This window comes from Lepus europaeus, chromosome 22 (assembly GCF_033115175.1).
Source record: "Lepus europaeus isolate LE1 chromosome 22, mLepTim1.pri, whole genome shotgun sequence".
Taxonomy (NCBI): Eukaryota; Metazoa; Chordata; class Mammalia; order Lagomorpha; family Leporidae; genus Lepus; species Lepus europaeus.
Window position 1 is genome coordinate 29,643,805 of NC_084848.1, and position 21,159 is coordinate 29,664,963.

Sequence of the window (21,159 nt, forward strand, 5' to 3'; positions counted from 1 at the left end):
ATGCAGGAAGTTGCATATGCTCCATAACTTTTTCTAGAAGTACTGAGAGATCCTTAAGAAAGTCAGCAAATCACGCCAGGCTATTTGGAAGAGGAGCACACCTGACTGTACATGTGTATTTCTTTGCGCTGCGACAAAGGATCCATCAGTAGCAGCAAGCCAATGACTCAACTCCACACAGTCTACCATCTTCACTGAAGCAAACAGCGGGCAGTAGTTACACACTGTACTATTATATTTCCTATGGCACAACTTCAGTCGAAAAAAGAGAAGGACTGTATTTCCAAAAGCTTTTTTGAGATGCTATGAATTTTGGCTCAACAACAATATTAATGGAAGATGGAATCTTCAGTCAATTCACTAAGCGGGTCCAAAATCAAAGTCAGGATCTCCATTAATTCAGAGTACATAAAGGAAACAACTTTAGAAAAGCCTTTCTTTCATAGCATCAGGTTTCCAAAGCCTAGCAAATTAATAAAATGGACAAAAATGACTCTGACCCAACAAAAAGCTGCACAATGAAAAATGAAAACTGCGCAACAGAGAGAAGGGAAAATTGTCAGAGAAAATAAGCGAAAGGAAGTGGGATTAATATGTAAACAAAGGACCACAGGACACAAAAGGAAATTTCCAAACAGAAACGTCAAAGCAGAAAACACAAACAAAGAGAAAACACAATGTTCTTCAAGAGACAGCACATTTCTCCACTCTGGCCAACACCATACAATTTTTCCCCAATGTGATGATGGGCAAACCAAGTATTGTTTTGCAGAGAGTAAAAGAGGTCTTAATTCAGAGCATGACAAGACTTGGGGGGGGGGGGGGGGTATACTTACCTGAGAAGGTAAGTATGGAAAACTGATGTTCAAAACCTGGAAAAGGGCCGGGCATGTGGTGCAGTAGGTTAACCTCTGCCTGCAGCGCTGGTGTCCCATATGGGCACCCAGCAGAGTCTGACCTGCTCCACTTCTGATCCAGCTCCCTACTAATGGCCTGGGAAAGCAGCAGGGGATGGCCTGAGTGCTTGGGCCCCTGCTACCCACGCTGGGTACCATGATGTAGTTCTTGACTCCCGGCGTTGGCCTGCGTAGGTCCCGCAGCTGTGGCCATTTGGGAATGCACCAGCAGATAGAAGACACCTCTCTCTCTCTGTGTGCCTCTCCCCACACTCTCTGAATTTCAAATAAATAAATAAATTTTTATAAAATCTGTAAAAGTAAATAACACTTGTTTTAGAATTAAGCAAAGAGCTACACTGAATGGGAAAGGGGATGAAAAAGCACAAAGAAAAAGCCAAGAAGAAACAATGGTTAACATTAATGTTCATGTTTCTAAAGAGTATCGTTTGGAAACAATGAATTTAGAAGATAGAGAAAACCTATAAAAATAAATTCATTTGCTTACATTAGACTAAGCAGGAGTAAAGAAAACAAAACAGTGTGACCACCTTATTAGATATAAAGGAAAATGGTACTAAAGAGGAAGAATGGAAGAAAAATATGGACAGGATCGGCGCCGTGGCTCACTAGGCTAATCCTCTGCCTGCAGCACCAGCACCCAGGTTCTAGTCCCGGTCGGTGCATCGGATTCTGTCCCGGTTGCTCTTCTTCCAGTCCATCTCTCTGCTGTGGCCCGGAAGGGCCGTGGAGGATGGCCCAAGTGCTTGGGCCCTGCACCTGCATAGGAGACCAGGAGAAAGCACCTGGCTCCTGGCTTCGGATTGGCGCAACGCCAGCCATGGTGACTATTTGGGGAGTGAACCAACGGAAAAGGAAGACCTTTCTCTCTGCCTCTCTCTCTCACTGTCTAACTCTGCCTGACCAAAAAAAAAAAAAAAAAAAAAAAGAAAAAGAAAAAGAAAGAAGGAAAGAAAGAAACAAAAAATATGAACAGGAAATCATTACAATGTCCTTACCATGTGCCATGAAGTGTGGAAACACACTGCAGTTCAAGAAAATGACTAGAAATATGTGCTTAGTGCAGTAAAAATATATGAGACAAGAAGTTAAGATTGCTCAAGAGTCGGAGAAGGCTTCAGAGAACACAGCTGAGCTGAACTGGAGGCTAACATAGGATAGAGGTGGAGTCAAATTCCATCAAGAAGAGCACCTGCCAGAGCACAGAGGAGTGAATCAAAGACACTGCACTGTGGGGTAACACAGAATAAAGGTGGCTTAAAAATGTGGGTACAGGGACCGGCGCTGTGGCATAGTGGGTTGAGCATCCGTGTGCGGCACCAGCATCCCATATAGGCATCGGTTTGAGTCCCAGCTGCTTCACTTCTGATCTAGTTCCTGGTAGATGGTCTGGGAAAGCAGAAGATGGAGCAAGTGTGTGGGTCTCCCACCCACATGGGAGACGTGGAGGAAGCTTCTGGCTACTGGCTTTGGACTGGCCCAGCTTCAGCTCTTGCAGCCATTTGGGGAATGAACCAGCGGATGGGAGACTTCTGTCTCTCCCTCTCTCTCTCTATGTCTCTCAAGTAAGTAAATAAATCTTTTTTAAAAATGTGGGAGCAATGATATAAACATGAAGAATAATTTAGCCCAGAGATTTTACTCCAAATCATGGAAAGATGTAAAAAGAAACAGATCATGGTCAATACATCATACTGACGATAATTCTTAAGGAGTCAAAGCTTTAAAAGCAAGCCAAGAAACATAACACCTTAGTAACAGAAGCATGAAAGTAAACACAAAAGTAGATTCTTCAGGGGCTGGCGTTGTGGTGCAGTGGGTTAATGCCCTGGCCTGAAGCGCTGGCATCCCATATGGGCACCGGTTCTAGTCCCAGCTGCTCCTCTTCTAATCAAGCTCTCTGCTATGGCTTGGGAAAGCAGTAGAGGATGGTCCAAGTGCTTGGGCTCCTGCACCCACGTGGGAAATCTGGAAAAGACTCCTGGCTCCTGGCTTCAGATCAACACAGTTCCAGCCTTTGCAGCCAACTGGGGAGTGAACCAATGGATGGAAGACCCCTCTCTCTCTTTCTCTCTCTCTGCCTCTCCTCTCTCTGTGTAACTCTTTCAAATAAATAAATAAATCTTTAAAAAAAAAAAAAGTAGATTTTTCAATTTACTAAATCTGTTTATATGAAAAAAAACTCAATATATTGTTTTTAACATCTATAAATCAAAAGAAGGCAGAGAAAAGTTTCAAGAAGTTACTTAACAAAGTTGTATTCACAGAAAAAAAAAAAAAAACACAAGGCAGTATTATTAGGTGTCAAATTTAAAAGAAAAATACCAAGCTAGGTGTGATACTATACTGTATATATTTTGGTTTCTGTCCACAATGCCTTGCTCCTAACTTCCTCATTAAAGTAAGCCACAGAAACTAGAATTTTCCTTCCCTGAGGCAGTGCACAGACACTCTAACTATCCTCTGTTCTGGAGCTGCAATGCAGAGTTCTCTGACTCACCCGACGGAGGGCAGCCCCCGTTCAGAAGGGGCTCCTGCCCCACACCTGGGGGAAGGGCTGCTGCAGGGAGAGGCCAGGAGGACCATGAGCAGACGGCTGTGCTGCATCTCCCCATGGCCCCAGCATCCTAAGATTCTGCTTTCTGTCCAATCACATTTCTGTGCTTCAGTCATGCCCAGCACAAAAGACCCCACAAGCACCCAGAACTACAGGGCTCTAGAGGCTCTGGAGAGCAGGACCCAGGTTCCATCCTGGGAGGTGGCAGACTGAGGAGGGGGTGGAAGCTCTTGTGTGTCCCCACAGTCCTCACTCTCTGCATCTCCTCAAGGGAATCCTTTGAAACATCCTTTGCAGGAGAGTCATGCTTCCCTGAGTTCTGCGAGCCACTTGAGGAAATAAACTGAACCCAAGGCAGGGTTGTGGGACACCTGAATTATTGCCAACCAGTCAAAAGCACAGGTAAATAATCTCGAGTTTGGGATTGGTACTAAAATTGCGTGGCGGCGGTCTTGGGGACTGAGCTCCCCCCTGAGGGGTTCGGTGCTGCCTCCAAAGGAGGCTGAACCGGGGGAAACTTGCCCATAGCCAGCACAGTGGCAGTTACTCACTCAGGGGGCGGGGATAAAGCCCGGACCTCTAGAGCTCACAGGTCTTCTTGCTGCTTGTAGAGGTGTGGGAGCAGAGCAAGGGCATTTGTTTCCTTGTTTCCTACACTAGCTCTTAGAATCAAAGAAAACTTTGCACTAAAGTGTAACACTTCATGTCAAAGGAAATCAAGGCAAAAATTGAAACATAAACTGAGAAAACAAAATGAACACACTGTTAGTAATTAGACAAGCATGCACAAGGCTGGAAGAGCGACAGACGTCTTGCCGTCCATGGGGTTATGGTCTGTGAGCAGGGACGGGCAACACACACAAATATTTCTGACACGCTGCTAAGTGCCATCCAGAGTAACAAAGTAAGGAGAGGAGAATGAGGACCGGGAAGCTCAGTTCTACAGATTATCAGGAAGACATCAAGTGAGAAGCAGGCCCTTGTGGAGAGACCAGAGGAGGCAAGGCAGCAGCAAACCCCAGCACAGAGCATGAGAGAGCATGAAGAGAGTTCATGAACTGACCTCTGCAGCCCGACAACAGACTGACATCCTAGCCAAGCAAACGCCCGCGGTGCGTGCCTGGAATCAAGCAAACATTCTGCAGTATAAAATGCCAACAGTTAATGTAGAGTTTCTGAAAAATGAAACAATTTCTAACCTAATGGATTGATCCAAAGTCATATACTGAGCGTTTTAATGTAAATGATAGACTCAACATTCAATTCAAAACTGCAAGAAAGTACATGAAAAAGTAAAAATAAAAAAAAATTAGTAAACTATAGACATATATGGATAGAATATATCTAAACATAGAACTATTTGATTGAAACAACGAAATCTTTGTATGTTAAGAAATTACATTCATAGAAGAATGAAGCATAAGTAAATAAAGCTTGGAGATTAATATTATATACACAAGTATTTTTAAAAATCTGAGAATGAATGTGTGAACAAAGACATGACTGCCTATTAAGAACACAACAGCATAAAAAGTGCAAAGACAAATAAAACAAAAAATTATTAAGATACTCCTAAATGCAGGAGATAACAGAAATTGCTACTAATAACACACTTCAAGAAATTTCAATTTCTCAACTTAAAAACCACTTGCTACATATTACATATTCATAGCAAAAAACACAAAACAAATAACATAAAATAAAAACCAGGCTACCCAACCAACTATTAAGAGTTAAATAGGGTTCAAATCCCAACACTCAACATATTAAAGAAAAGAAAGCTTTACTGAGAATTTTCTATATGCCCTAACACTACAATGACTTATAGACATTATGAATGTACTCAGACAAAAATAAATCTGTAAAAAAAATCTACATAAAGGAAGAACAAAAACATGAAATCATTTAATAGACATAAAGTAGTTAATAAAAGCACAAAGTTTAATAAGAATTGATTCTATTTTTGATCATCATTTATTTAGAAAACAATTATTTTCAAATTAGGAAATTCACTAAGCCTTAAAATTAAATAATACAAACATAAAAGAAGATATGAGTATCATTATTTTTCTGATATTACACACATGATAGCTATTACACTTACGACAGTATCCACAGGATCTACTACAGTATCAGGCACATAGATGAGACAGACAGCTAAACATATATGTACATACATAGACACATTAAACGAGTAACAGATGTTATAAAATATACTTACAGAATGCCTTTGCACAAACCATCAGGAAAAACATTAACAGTTCTTTGTGAAGTGACAATTATGGCTAACAAATGTGTTCTATACTGAGAATTATCATTTCAGAGTGTGGGAGGAGAACTTACTTTGTTACTTAAAGTACCAAACTGAACAAAAACAGGAAGATGCCATTTACAAGTTGAAAAAAGGTTACTAGAAAATATTTAGCCTTACTGCCATAAAACAAAAATCAAAACAATTCTGCACTGAAATCCTGACACTTGTAGCAAGACAGAACCATTTATGTTAAGTGAAAATAAGCCTGACACAGAAAGATAAATATTGCATGTCCTCTCTCATATGTACAAGTTAAAAACAGAAGTTGATACAACTGACAATAGTGATTCTTAAACACTGGGGAGGTGATGGACAGGAAGAAAGGGGGGGGGGGCTGGTAATGTACCCCAAAGCACTGTCAGATACAAGTAACAAGTTCTAGGGTCCCACAGCACCCTACAGGTTGCAATGATGTATTATATTCTGTGAGAAGAACAGGAAGAGAGGAGCTGGTAGGTTCCAAAAACCAAGAAAAGATAAGGAAATCCAAAGGCTAGCTGAATAGCCTGTTTTCTGCTGTGTTTATATGCTGGAACACTGCAATTCGTTCCATTAAAACATATACATAAAAACATTACATGTTAACCCAAATCTTAAAAAATAAAATGATTTTTAAAAGTAGCTTTAACTTTCAGTTGTCACTGCAAAAAATTTCACTTATTGATTAATGAGAAGGTATTTTCTAATTGACAATAAATATTGTGAAACTGAAGAAAGAGCTTGTATTCTCCTATCTTGTTTGTGGCCATTGTGAATTAATACAATGCTACTGGACTGCAGTCAGCTAAACGCTTCAAAAGTCTTTAAAATGTGAATACTCAGAAGAAAATAATCCACAACACTGAAAATTTATCTGCATTAATCAAGACATAAAATCAAGAATCAATAGCACACAATGCATGTTAATTAGATGTGTAACTGGAAAATGTTAAGTCCACTATAATGCCAAAGCTGTTTTTTAAAATGGCATAATAGTACATGGAAAAATTTTATGAGACAGTGTTAAGCTTGAAAACTAGACTATGGGGGCCGGCACTGTGAAAAAGCAGGTTAAAACCCTGGTCTGCAGCACCGACATGCCATATGGGCACTGGTTTGAGTCCCAGCTGTTCCACTTCTAATCCAGCTCCCTGCTATGGCCTGGGAAAGCAGTAGAAGATGGCCCAAGTCCTTGGGCCCCTGCATCCACGTGGGAAGATCTAGAGGAAGTTCCTGGCTCCTGGCTTCCTATCGGCACAGCTCCGGCTATTGCAGCCATCTGGGGAGTGAACCAGCAGATGAAGACCTTTCTCACTCTCTCTGCCTATGCATCTCTGTAACTCTGCCTTTCAAATAAATAAATCCTTAAAAAAAAAAAAAAAAAGCAGACTATGAATATATACAGGTGTGTGTATGTGTATGTGTATGTGTGTGTGTGTGAGTGTGTACACACACAAGATCACTGTCCACACATTCTGAAACAGAGTTATCTTCAAGGCATCTGAACTACAAATAAAATTAATCTTCTTGACAGCTACTAAGAAGAATTCCATTCAAAGAATGAAAATTGATCAAACAGATTTCAAATATCAATTCTGGAGTATTATGACAATAACCCAATTTTTCATCAAATAATTAAGATTGAGGCTGGTGCTGTGGCACAGTGGGTTAATGCCCTGGCCTTAAGCACCAGCATCCCATATGGGCGCCCGTTTGAGCCCCGGCTGCTCCAATTCCGATCCAGCTCTCTGCTATGGCCTGGGAAAGCAGTAGAGGATGGTCCAGGTCCTTGGGCCCCTGCACCCACATAGGAGACCCGGAAGAAGCTCCTGGCTCCTGGCTTCAAATCAGCGAAGCTCCAGATGTTGCGGCCAATTGGGGAGTGAACCAGCGGATGGAGGACTTCTCTGTCTCTCTGCCCCTCCTCTCTCTGTGTAACTCTCACTTTCAAATAAATAAATAAATCTTTAAAAAAAATAAGATTAAGAAAGAGTTTAAAACACAGTGTTCTCTATCCCAATATCTGAGTCACTTAGGAAAATGACTGAGAATGACTAGAGAACATCTGAAGTAAGATATTAGGGAGGAAAATCCATAACCGATTCCAGGAAACAGGGACTTAAATAAATGCAAAGCACACAGGACTCCTAAACATGTCGAGCACATGTTGCATTCACTGCAACAGGTGTGACGGACGGTGTTCCTGACTCGCCCTGCACCACCCTGGCCAATTATGAATGTGTGCACAGAGGGAGCACCTCGCCAAGAACCCTCTTCTCCAGCCCTACCAGATCCATCAGAATTACGGAACTCATGTCCGGACTCTGATGTGCCTAGGCCAGTGACTTGTCCTGGGTTAACTACCTAAGCTAGTTCTGATCAATGGAACACAGACTGAAATCTCCAGCATGCAGGCTTTCTAGCAAACTAAGCTTCCAGATCAAAAAGGAACAGGCGCAGGGGTGGTGCCATGTTTAGCACCAACATGGGAGACCCAGAAGACCCGCTGTGGCCTTCAGGGGAGTGAACCAACGGATGGAAGATCAATCTCTCGCTCTCTCCCATTAAAATGAGTAAAATAAATCTTTAAAACAAACAAACAAACAAACAAGTAACAGGTTCAGCTCATCCTCTCTGGTCAATTTATTCCTCCCCGTTCTCCTTCCAATCCTCGAGTACAGGATGCTTGGAGGACACAGCCATTTTCCATTCTTAAGGCTGGCATGAGAAAAGACAAGGGTGGAATCAGAACAAAGATGCAGGATTCCTGGGAGCACCACTGAACACATATACCACAGTCTGGGGTACTGATTTTTGAGGCTGCATCTTATGGAAGAAAAGAAATTTCCAATGGTTTAAGCCACTAGAGTGGTTTTCAAATGCTTGAAGCAATCACATACCCTAACTGACAGAAGGTAAGTCTGAATAAGTAAATGCAGTTTAAATTTTTTTTTTTTTATTTTATCTATTTATTGAGAAGCAGAGAGGCGAGGGGGCAGGGAGAGAAAGAGAGAAGTTGAGGAATCAACCCAGGTCTGCCATGTGGGTGGCAGGGATCCAACTACTTGATCCCTCACTGCCGCCTCCCAGGGTCTACAATGGCAGGGACGTGCAGCCAGGTATGGGATGCAGGTACTGAGGTGGAATACAGGCATCTTAACCAGCATCTAAACCCCTTGGCCAAATGCCTGCCCTGATAAATACAATTTCTACTCAAACACTTGCCATTTATTTTTTTATCAAAAATAGCCAGACAATATTTTGATCAAAACTGAGGCTTAAAAAGGAGCTTTTAAAAGTGAAGAAAACAAATAAGTAAATGGTGGATCACAATAGGAGTTTTAAGATATACCACTAATTTAGTTCCTACAGTAATCGAAGTCCACTAAAAATATCTTACACAAGTAAGCACAAGTTTGTCAGAGTAATGAAAAAGTCTCAATCTCTCAGCCTATTTTTCAATGATTATCCAAGGAGATGCATTCAGATAAAATGAAGCTCAGAAAATAACAAATGGAATTCTCATACCAACAAACATTTTACATCATTCTCCTACTTTAAAATGGAGTAGGCTTATTATTTTTTTCAATCATTAGAAAACATGATTTTGGAATGTCAAACTTACATTTTACATTGGCAGGAATAATGCAGTAAAGTTTTTATACTGTTTGTAATGATCAATCAAGTTTAAAGTATTCAAATTAGGCTTAAATCATTTTTAAAGATTTATTTATTTGAAAGAGTTACGGCCAGCGCCATGGCTCACTTGGCTAATTTTCCGCCTGTGGCGCCAGCACCCCAGGTTCTAGTCCTGGTTGGGGCAACGGGTACTAGTCCAGCTGTGGCCAGGGAAGGCAATGGAGGATGGCCCAAGTGCTTGGGTCCCCGCACCCACATGGGAGACCAGGAAGAAGCACCTGGCTCCTGGCTTTGGATCAGCACACCGCCAGCCATGGCGGCCATTAGGGGAGTGAATCAATGGAAGGAAGAACTTTTTCTTTGTCTCTCACTGTCTAAAACTCTCTGTTTCTCTAACTCTGCCTGTCAAAAAAAAAAAAAAAGTTACACAGAGAGAGAAGGAGAGGCAGAGAGAGAGAGAGAGAGAGAGATCTTCCATCTGCTGGTTCACTCCCCAGTTGGCCGCAATGACCAGAGCTGCGCCAATGTGAAGCCAGGAGCCAGGAGATTCTTCTGGGTCTCCCACATGGGTGCAAAGGAGCCCAAGGACTTGGGCCACCTTCTACTGCTTTCCCAGGCCATAGCAGAGAGCTGGATTGGAAGTGGAGCAGCCGGGCCTTGAACTGGCACCCATATGGGATGCCGGCACTGCAGGGGAAGGCTTTACCTGCTATGCCACAGCCCCACTAAATCATTAAAAAAAAAAAAAAAAAAAAGTGTGCTCCTTATTACTTCATGCTTATTTACCAGGTAACATAAAAAAGCACACTATTTCACATGGACATCTAAGATCATTATGTCCTCAATGATAAAGTCAGGAATCTTAAATATCGTTTTGATATAATCCTAACATACAATTTTTTCTGGGAAAGTACAATGCCACTGGAGGGGAGGGGAGTGTCTGTAGGCAGTACAGATTATAAAAAAAAGCTAGAAAATGTTTTGTCTTCATACGCCTTTCTCTACAAAAAGTGAAGTTGCAATTAAGACTGGACAGAAAATTAAAGGGCTGTCACCTGCTGCTAGGCTGCACATAGTAAAAATGCCTCACAGAATTAAAAAGAAAGGAGACTTGCATCGCTGAGATTCACAAGCCCTACCTACCTTCACAAGCAAATTCCTTGGGAACGCTGAGTGCCAGTCCCATAGCTTCTACCAGCCTTGTATGCCGCTTCTAATTACCGTTCCTTACACGAAAGCTTGGGCACTCTTCTGTGTGGCCCTTGACTGACCTTCTCCCAGTTCAAAAATCCACCTCTAACACATTGGATCTCCCCACGTCCATTTATCTACCATTTTCTAAAAACCACAACTTATAATATATCAAAAAAATTAACAGAAAAGGTAAAAAAGAGACTTCTCTTTAAAAAAGCAATGCTCCCTATGTAAGATCCACTGAGTGTCTAACACTATGCCTGGTACGTTTTTGGCATGCAGGAAACAATCTTCTTTTTCCTTCTGTTTTTCAGTCTATACCTTTATACCCATTCAACAAATATCTGAAGTACCATTCTATGTGCTGAAGACACTGCCATAAAAAATGTTTGCACTGGGTGGGAAACAGATAATAAGCAAATAGATATGTGATGTAAGAACAACATATAGGGGACTGGTACCATGGCACAGTGGGTAAAGCCACCGCCTATAGTGCTGGCATCCCATATGCACACCAGTTGAGGCCTCAGCTGTTTTACTTCCAATCCAGCTCCCTGCTAATGAGCCTGGGAGACCAGCAGAAGATGGCCCAAGTGCTTGGGCCCCTGTGCCAATGTGGGAGACTGGGAGAAAGTTCCTGGCTCTTGGCTTACGATTGGCCCAGATCTGGCCATTGTGGCCATTTGGGGAGTGAGCCAATAGATGGAAGATCTCTGTGTCTGTCTGTCTGTCTGTCTCTCTCTCTCTCTCTCTCTCTCTATATATATATATATATATAAAACTCAGCCTTAGTCTTCAAATAAAATAAAACAAATCTTTAAAAAACAACAAACAGGACTTTGAATTCAAGAAAACATTTTAACCAGAAAGCTATGAATATAAATTCTAACAGGAGGTTTTTGGTTTAATTATGAGAAAACTAATTTACTTATCACAAGCCAATATTCAATAATTTCCTACAATATAGGCTAATCATATTGATTTTCCAGAGACTTGAAAGCATTTTAATTTCATATGAAATGGCTTAACAGTATTAAAAATTGAACTTGTACATATTAGAAAATTAGCAATTATCTCCATAAAACAAGCCAGAGATAATATTTTATGTTCTATTTGGCAGTCATCTGGGATCTCATGCTACAATCCTTAATACTCCTAGTACAGCAAGGTGAGACAGGTTTCTTTGTATCAGATACATCAGAAAAGAATCAACTTTCCTTTCTGGGCCTCTGAAAACAAAGCATGAACTCACATAGGAATCAGTCATGCCTGTGGGTCAATTTCATATTACTCTGTTCATTTTCATCCTTTTTATGCAATAAAGTACATTCCCAATGAACTTAACAGAATCACAGACACATGGAATTAAATTGGAATGCAAGAACCAAGTGGCATGGCAAAGCCAGAAGTTAACAATTAGCACAAGTAGTCCATTTGTACACAGAACCACAAAAGCACAACCTGCAGTAACCATGACCAGTAGCAAAGTTCTACTAGTTCACAAATAGTAGGCTTCCTTTCTTAGGAAATAAATGAGTGCTTAGAATTTAGTTAGAAATTAGTAAAATGCCAGGAAAAAAAGTGATATGTGAATGGGAATTTTCTATGTGAAAAACTTATAAAAAAAAAAATCACACAGGAAGACATAGCTAGATTCCCTTACATAAAACTAAAATACCTATATATTAAAAGAGAAATCAGGGGTTGGCACTGTGGCGTAGTAGGTTAAGCATCTGCCCGTGACACCAGCATCTCATGAGTGCTGGTTTGAGTCCAGGATATTCCACTGCTAATGGCATAGAAAAGCAGGAGATGGCCCAAGTGCGTGGGCCCCTGCACTCTCATGGAAGAACCAGAAAAAGCTCCTGGCTTTGGATCAGCCCAGCTTTGGCCACTGTGGCCATTTGAGGATGAATCAGCAGATGGAAGACCTCTCTGTTTCTCCCTCTGTCTGTAACTCTGCCTCTCAAGTAAATAAATAAATCCCTCTCTCTTTTTTTAAAGACAAATAAAAAACTACTAAGAAAACTATGGCAAATATAACACAGGTTTAATACACTGAATATATGCAATTAGATACTGCTAATCAAGATAAAATAATACAACCCCAAAAGAAAAATGAAAAGAACTATTAATAAATGATTTACAACAAGAAAAAAATAATTGGTTTGATACTTAAAATATTTCTGTTCAATAAAGAAATTCAAAAGAGGCTCTTTTAAACAAGATGTGATTATTAGCAATTGGAAAGAATGAAAAGTGGTTTAAAAAAAGCTTTAGGCATATGTATCAAGAGACTAAAATTTGTGTGTGTGTACAGGATTATGAGTTCAAAAATATAAAGAGAAAGAAAAATAAAACAGCACATACATGGAAGAGGAGAATACCACCAGCAATGAGTATTTTAGGATCAGTAACGTTATAGATAATGTTCTAGGTTCCTCCAGGGCCTAAGAAGATGGGGTCTCCAGCGGCTTGTCACTTCTCCCTGGCACACAGTGGGTCCTCAGAAACATCCACTTACTGAGTCTAAAGCCAAAGGAAGTAAACAGATAAGGGGAATAAGAATGAAACATTTATAACTCACCATATTTTTTATAAGAAAAAAGTCAGAAGATGTTGTGATTTTTCAACTGTGGTCTTGTTCTGATCAACGTACAGATGAACAAAGAGAAGTCTCCACTAGCTCTTTATAAGAAAGTCACCTGTGAGAGTTCTTCTCAGAGAGCCAAGAACATCTCAAGTTTCTCATAAGGCTGACAGGGAGATAGACACAGAACAATTTACAAAAGACCATCGTTTCTCACTAATCTAATATCGAAAAGTAGGACACCTTTTACAAACTTCATTTAATTCTTAAGTCTCATGCTTAAATGACACAGTTTTCTTCTTCAAAGTCAGCCACTTTTAAATTCAGTATCATGTCTTTGTGCAAAGGGAGCACTAATATTGTTTAAAAAAGAAATGATCCATTTACATCTCCTGAAATTAATGTTTGACGGTCTGAGCACAGTAAAGCCAAGGCTGGATTGATAATTAACATTAAGAGTCAGTTGCAGGCTGGCACCGCGGCTCACTAGGCTAATCCTCCGCCTGTGGTGCCAGTACCCCGGGTTCCAGATCCAGTCAGGGTGCCGGATTCTGTCCCGGGTACTCCTCTTCAAGCCAGCTCTCTGCTGTGGCCTGGGAGTGCATGGAGGATGGTCCAGGTCCTTGGGCCCTGCACCCGCATGGGAAACCAGGAGAAGCACCTGGCTCCTGGCTTTGGATTGGCGCAGCGCGCCGGCCTCAATACACTAGCCATAGTAGCCATTTGGGGGGTGAACCAATGGAGAAAGGAAGACCTTTTTCTCTGTCTCTCTCTCTCACTGTCTAACTCTGCCTGTCAAAAAAAAAAAAAAGAGAGAGAGAGAGAGAGAGTTGCTTGCTTAGGAAAAAGATGTAGACTCTGAGAAGTGTCCCAACCCCTCTTGCTAAGCACAAGTAGCATTCTCAGCACATGCTCCTACAACCTAGCAGAAGATGCACCTTTCATAGATGTTAAGAGAGAAAACATCTGCCCAAGTTGGACTTCCATCTTGAGACATCTGAGGGTACTGAACAGAATAATCCATTCAGACTCAAAGCTCAAAGTCCATGATTGGATGAGGCTATGAATTTCAAACGAAAACCATAGCCTGAAAAACATGAATGCTGACCAGAGCCGTTTTTTGGATTTCTGATGGACATGGAATGGCAGGTGCAGCACAACCATCTCCAACATTTCCACAGCCTTATTAAGGAGACTGAAGCTCACACTCCTCCAGAGTATGTTGTCTCCCACCACTCACTAGCTTACACACAGCACCGTGCCCAGGTCTCAGTTTAAGAAAGTCAATTAAGACTTGCACTTAAAGAATCATCAGTTTTACAAAAACACTAGCTTACATATGTATATGAAAAAGTAATTCTGGGGCCGGTGCTGTGAGGTAGAAGGTTAAGCCTCTGCCTGCGGTGCCGGCATCCCACATGGGCTCCAGTTAGAGTCTCGGCTGTTCCACTTTCAACCCAGCTCCCTGCGAATGCTCCTGGGAAAGCAGTGGAAGATGGACCAATTGGGTCCTAGCACCAACATGGGAGACACAGAAGAAGCTCCTGGCTCGCCCAGACCTGCTCATTGTGGCCATTTGGGTGAGAGAACCAGTGGATAGAAGATCAATCTCTGTCTCTCTCCTCTAACTCTGCCTTTCAAATAAATAAATCTTTAAAACACACACACACACACACACAAAGTAATTCTGTAATGACGCAGGGGAAACCTAAGCAATAATGCAACGGGAACTCTGAAGCACACAGACCTAGAAAATGGGTGCAGGCCAAGGAAAAGGGCTGCCTCACTGCACATTTCTGACACATTTTCCCTCTCCTCAGAGTATCAATGCATAGGTCTGTGCAAAGTACACTGTTAGCATTTTCCAGGGGAGGGGAGCGCTAAAAAACAAGCCTTTCCTATGTCGATGCTCAACTTAAAATCATTCAAACTAGATACCCCATTTGTTTGACAGAGAGGCAAGGAAGAACAGAAAAGGGGGGAAAGAATAGAAGAGAAAAATATGAGGCTTTTTGTGCCTTCTGTCATTACTGTTTTTAACCCCAACATGTCTCAGAGTGTTTCGCTTCATGGCGATGAGAGCAGGCAAAAATACAGAAACACTGAAAGAACAAATTCTCTCAGAATATTTTAGATTCCTAATACAAAGCTTACTGTGGAACTCAGGAAACACAGACATTTAAAACAGATTCTCATAATTTGGTAATGGTGCAAGATGAACAATCTTTCATTATAATACCTTTGTAAAATCTGCTACATCTCTCCAGTCCAAACAAATTTTTTCTACTAGGTCTTTTAAATATTCTAATTTCCCAGAGCAGGTACTCAGTGTGTAGTTAAGACATAGGTTGGGCTCCCTGCATCCCAAACTACTGGAGTGCTTGATTAAAGTCTCCCCCCTCCTCCAATGCAGCTTCCGGCTAAAGTGAACCCTGGAAGGCAGCAGTGATGCCTCAAGTAATTGGGTCCCTGCCAGACACATGGGAGCCTCAGACTGAGTTCCAGGCTTCTGGTCTCCACCTGGCCCAGCCCTGGCTGTTGTGGGCCATTTGGGGAGTGACCCAGTGGATGAAAGATCTTTCTTTGTCCCTCGGTCTCCCTTTCAAATCAAGTGAAAATACATTAAAAAGTTTTTAAAGTGGCCGGTGCCGCGGCTCACTAGGCTAATCCTCTGCCTTGCGGCGCTGGCACACCGGGTTCTAGTCCCGGTCAGGGCACCGATCCTGTCCCGGTTGCCCCTCTTCCAGGCCAGCTCTCTGCTGTGGCCAGGGAGTGCAGTGGAGGATGGCCCAAGTGCTTGGGCCCTGCACCCCGTGGGAGACCAGGATAAGTACCTGGCTCCTGCCATCGGATCAGCGTGGTGCGCCGGCCGCAGCATGCCTACCGCGGCGGCCATTAGAGGGTGAACCAACGGCAAAAGGAAGACCTTTCTCTCTGTCTCTCTCTCACTGTCCACTCTGCCTGTCAAAAAATTTAAAAAAAAATTTTTTTAAAAGTAATCGGGGCTGGCACTGTGGAGCAGCAGGTTAAAACCCCGGCCTGCAGTGCTGGCATCCCATATGGGCACCAGTTCAAGTCCCAGCTGCTCCAATTCCGATCCAGCTACCTGCTAATGACCTGGGAAAGCAGTACAAGATGGCCCAAGTGCTTGGGCTCCTGCACCCATGTGGGAAACCTGGAAGAAGCTCCTGGTTTTGGAATCAGTGGATGGAAGACATCTCTCTTTGTCTCTACCTCTCTCTGAAACTCTTTCAAATAAATAAAATAAAATAAATTTTCAAAAAATAATTATAATTTTCTAATGTAAAGAAAATAGTAGACGACCATTCACTGTCGAGGGGAGATCTGGGCCTTCTAGGGGACATCTGGCAGTATTCAGAAATGCTGTGGTCACAGTGAGGTGTGCTATCTAGCGGTAGAGGCCCAGTATGCTGTGACACATGGTAGAACACCAGGAAGTGCACAACAAAGGATTATCTTATCTGGCCCCAAATGCCATAGTCCTGAGGTTGAGACTCTGATTCAGAAGTATGTTTGAATACAAAGATTTTTTCATCACCCAAGCTCCAACACATATCCCCCAGATCAGAGCAAGTAAGAATACTCCAAGGTTCATATACAATGATTCTACTTTCATGCAGGGTACATCCTCAAAAACTGCTGTAGGAGAAGTCATCATTGCCAAATCTATGACTTAAATGCAGCACAGGAGCCAGCGCTGTGGTGCAGCAGATTAAGCCACCATCTGCAGTGCTGGCATCCCATATGGGGAACCAGTTCAAGTCCCAGCTGCTCCACTTCCGATCCAGCTCTCTGCTATGGCCTGGGAAAGCAGCAGGAGATGGCCCAAGTCCTTGGGCCCCTGCACTCATGTGGGAGACCCAGAGGAAGCTCCTGGCTTCAGCCTGGCCCAATTCCAGCCACTGTGGCCCCTTGGGGAGTGAACCATTGTTTGGAAGATAACTCTCTAACTCTGCCTTTTACATAAACAAATCAATCTTTTTTTAAAAAAAGCAGCACAAATTATAGTAAAATGGCTTTATGAATATCTCTGAATCTGATTATTCTTTTATTTTAGCTAACACAAGGATGATAACCTATTAAGTGAAGACAATATCAATGACATTCTGTACATTTTGTAGTGGTAATAACAGATATGGTAAATTTACTTTCTACTTACTGACCCTGGCTTGCTAAAAATCTTTCAAGCTCTTCTTTTCCTTAGAGTTTTAACCTGTGGTCAATAAGGCTATTCTTTATTTCAATTAATACTATTTTCTGTTCTGAAACCTGGCCTAAAATACAAAAAGGGATGGAACACAGTGCTCAGCACTGTGAATTGTGGGGGTTACGTTCTAATAGGTGAGAGTGACAGCAAGCAAACTGGGGAAGAGTATACCAGATGGGCAGTGGCAAGTGCCATCCAGAACACTGAAATATAGTAACATAGTCAAAGTGCCTGGCTGACTTACCTTCAATAGACTGGTCAAGGAAAGCCACTCTTGAGTAAATGTTTTAGGATAAGACGACCTAAACATCGAAGAGAAATCAGCTACACTAAAAAAGGACATTCCCAGCAGATGGACAAGGGCCTAAAGCATGAACAAACTTAGCATGTCTGAGGCAGAGAACCACTGTGGCTGGAGGGAGGAGAGAGACTGAGTCAGTCTAGGAGTCAGCTTGCAGATCCATGTAACAGGGTTGGATTTCAAGAACCATGTGTAAGGTTTCATGTCTTCATCTTGTGATAGGATCCAGCTCAAGGTGAAACAGGCTTGCCTTAAGGTGGGAGGAGCAGAGATGGAGAAGTGGATGGAGTTGTGAATTGCTGGGGTGGAGACAAGGCATGCTGATGGATTAGATGCCACTGTAAAACAGGATATATGTAGTGGTTGAGAAAGGTGTGAATCAAGGATGGTCTTCAAAGTTTAAATTGATCTTGATGGTTCTGCCAAGAAATCTGAGTGGTGAACAGGTTTAAAGAATATGAACTTGGTGACCTGCTATCTTGGTTTGCCCAGAACAGAGGGGGTATCCTACAATGTGAGACTTTGTGTTTTTTTTTTTTTAAAGATCTATTTATTTATTTGAAAGTCAGAGTTACACAGAGAGAGAAGGAGAGGGAGGGAGGGAGGGAGGGAGAGAGAGGGAGAGAGAGGGAGAGAGAGAGAGAGAGAGAGAGAGAGAGGAAGAGAGGTGTTCCATCTGGCTGGTTCACTCCCCAACTGGATGCAATGGCCAGAGCTACACTGATCTGAGCCTCTTTCAGGTCTCCCACATGGGTGCAGGGGCCCAAGCACTTGGGCCATCTTCCACTGTTCTCTCAGGCCATAGCAGAGAGCTGGATAGGAAGCAGAGCAGCTGGGTCTTGAACTGGCGCTCAAACAGGATGCCGGAACTGCAGGGGGAGGCTTTACCTGCTATGCCACAGCACAAGCCCCAACTTCCAGTGTTAAAACTGAGAAAAGTCCCAGGGAGCCAGGACCAGCTAGATATAAATCAAGAGTTCTCTGCTGTCCATGTCAAATGTTAAAAGTCTGCTGGACGTCTCTGTGGAAGGTAGCTGGAAGCCAAAGTCTAAAGAAAGTCTGAGCCCCAGACCCAGAACCAGGAGTCACACAGGCACGCAGAACTACACAGTATCAGCTCAGGAGCCGGGGGTAGGGCACCCAGAATAGCACTGGCATATTTCTTCTCCACAGATCACAAGTCACTTCGCGGGCTAGTTCCCCATTTACACAGCTGCTACCTTTCAGACTCCATGTTTTACCTGTACTTTCCACATCAGAGTAACATGCACATTTCACATGTTCTCAGGCAATGAACTTAAATTACTTTGCTTTCCAACTTCACCTCTGGCGTCAGCACTGTTGCAGCAGGTTACACTACCATCTGCAATGTCCACATCCCCCAGAGCACTGGTTCCAGTGCTGTCATGTATGTTTCTGACCCAGCTCCCTGCTAATGCACCTGAGAAAGCAGAAGATGGTCCAAGTGCTTGGGCTCCTGCACCCACATGGGAGACTAGGATGGAGTTCCTGGCTTCAGACTGGCCCCGCCTCAGCTGTTCCGGCTATTTGGGAATGAAGAAATGGATGAAAGATCTCTCTCCCTCCATTTCTCTCTTTCCCTTTTAAATAAATAAATAAATCTTAAAAAACAAACTTCCGCTCTGACAACCCCACAGCATGGTCTCAGCTCCTCTCCTAAGAGCTACAGAAGAGTGTAATTGTAGGGATCAGGTTTATTGTCTACTGTTTCCTTCTGTATTACCCAAAACTTCACAACAAAGAAATTCCACCATTGCTAAGCCAAACGTGTGGTCTCATTTTTCCTATTCCAAATCCTACTTCCCCTGCTTTCTAATTATCTTCAATAAAGCATGACTCTCAACTTCCACAAATCAAAAAACCAAACTCTCACAATCAAGGAAAAGGAATCTAGAAGCAAACAAACTGACAAAAGCTCTCCAAAGGCAAGTTTCAGTGACAGGAGCCCGCTGCTCAGCGTGCTGGTCTCCTTGAAATGATTCCCAATGCCCTTGGCCGCATCTTAGCTGGGCACACTGGTACTCACAAAAAAGGAACAATTACCACAGTGACTCCACAGATGGCCCATTTAAACTACGGAATTAATACAATGTGTTTGCTGACCTATTTCAAATAACTAAATAAAAATCACTCAATTGGCCAACTTGTGACAGAAAACAATTACATGCTTGCACTTGACCTTCAACTCTAACTCTGCCCAGCAATGTGAGCAGAAATAGTTAGAGAATAAAGAAAAAAGCAGCAATACTCAGAAGAGGTCCAGCAGCACCCCCTGCCCACATGTGGGACAGTTCGCTCACTAGGGCCAGCACCCCAGACAAGGGAGAACCAGGCACAATAGGAAAAGAGAAGACGGTCTTCCACTGAAAAGGACTGTCCACTGAAAGACAGTAACAAGAAATCTCAAAAGGGAGAATTCAGGAAAACCGTTTCCGGGAATAAATAATGCCTAAAAATTCATACTCTGCTGATCAACAGGACCTTGCACGGCGGGGCCCTGTGGAAGACTGACAGGTCCCTGGAGGTCCCTCAGCAAAACACCCACCCTAGCCTTTCTCGAGCACCCCAGACACAGTGCTGGCCCACTCAGAACCCTCATGGAGTCCAATGAAAGGGAGGCATTTTTAATCACACATAAGGCAAAAAAATTGGAAAAGACAGACATGGGTTTAAAATTAGAAACTAATAAATTCTAAAGGATAAGACTCAACTGTTCATGGTCAGATAAAGCTCAAGCAGTAGCTCATTAATGAGTATGACTTTTCACTTCACTTTTATACTGAATTTCAAACTTATTTTGCTTATAATTTACAAGTATAATCATCTTAATGTAAATTATGCTGAAAACACTGATATCTCTGTTGATGGGATATTGATTAATGCATTTAAAGACATATAAAATATATTGATACACACTGATTTTATCTGATACACAAACATCTTCTAAGATCATCACATTCTTTTTTTTCATTCATTCATTCATTCATTCATTTATTTATTTTTTAAGACAGGCAGAGTGGACAGTGAGAGAGAGACAGAGAGAAAGGTCGTCCTTTTGCCGTTGGTTCACCCTCCAATGGCCACCGTGGCTGGCGCGCTGCGGCCGGTGCACGGCGCTGATCCGATGGCAGGAGCCAGGTGTTTCTCCTGGTCTCCCACGGGGTGCAGGGCCCAAGCACTTGGGCCATCCTCCACTGCACTCCCTGGCCACAGCAGAGAGCTGGCCTGGAAGAGGGGCAACCGGGACAGAATCCAGAGCCCCGACCGGGACTAGAACCCAGTGTGCCGGCGCCGCAAGGCGGAGGATTAGCCTGTTGAGCCACGGCGCCCACCATAAGATCATCACATTCTCCACCCTGCAGACATACATTTAAACATCCACTAGTAATAAAGGGTAATTTTTTTTTACCTTTCAAAAG

General features: G+C 42.6%; 1 protein-coding gene across 8 annotated transcripts in view; it reads right to left on the reverse strand.

Annotated features, from left to right (window-relative positions):
* SIPA1L1 (signal induced proliferation associated 1 like 1) overlaps window positions 1-21,159 on the reverse strand; it is a 443,533-nt gene that overhangs the window by 179,169 nt on the left and 243,205 nt on the right. The window contains exon 1 of one of the 8 annotated variants that reach the window (XM_062181451.1): window positions 12,971-12,988. The exons of the other annotated variants lie outside the window; for them this stretch is intronic. The gene's annotated coding sequence lies outside the window, so the exon portion shown is untranslated. Of the gene's footprint in view, window positions 1-12,970; window positions 12,989-21,159 lie in introns of those variants that run through there. 8 annotated transcript variants of the gene reach the window in all.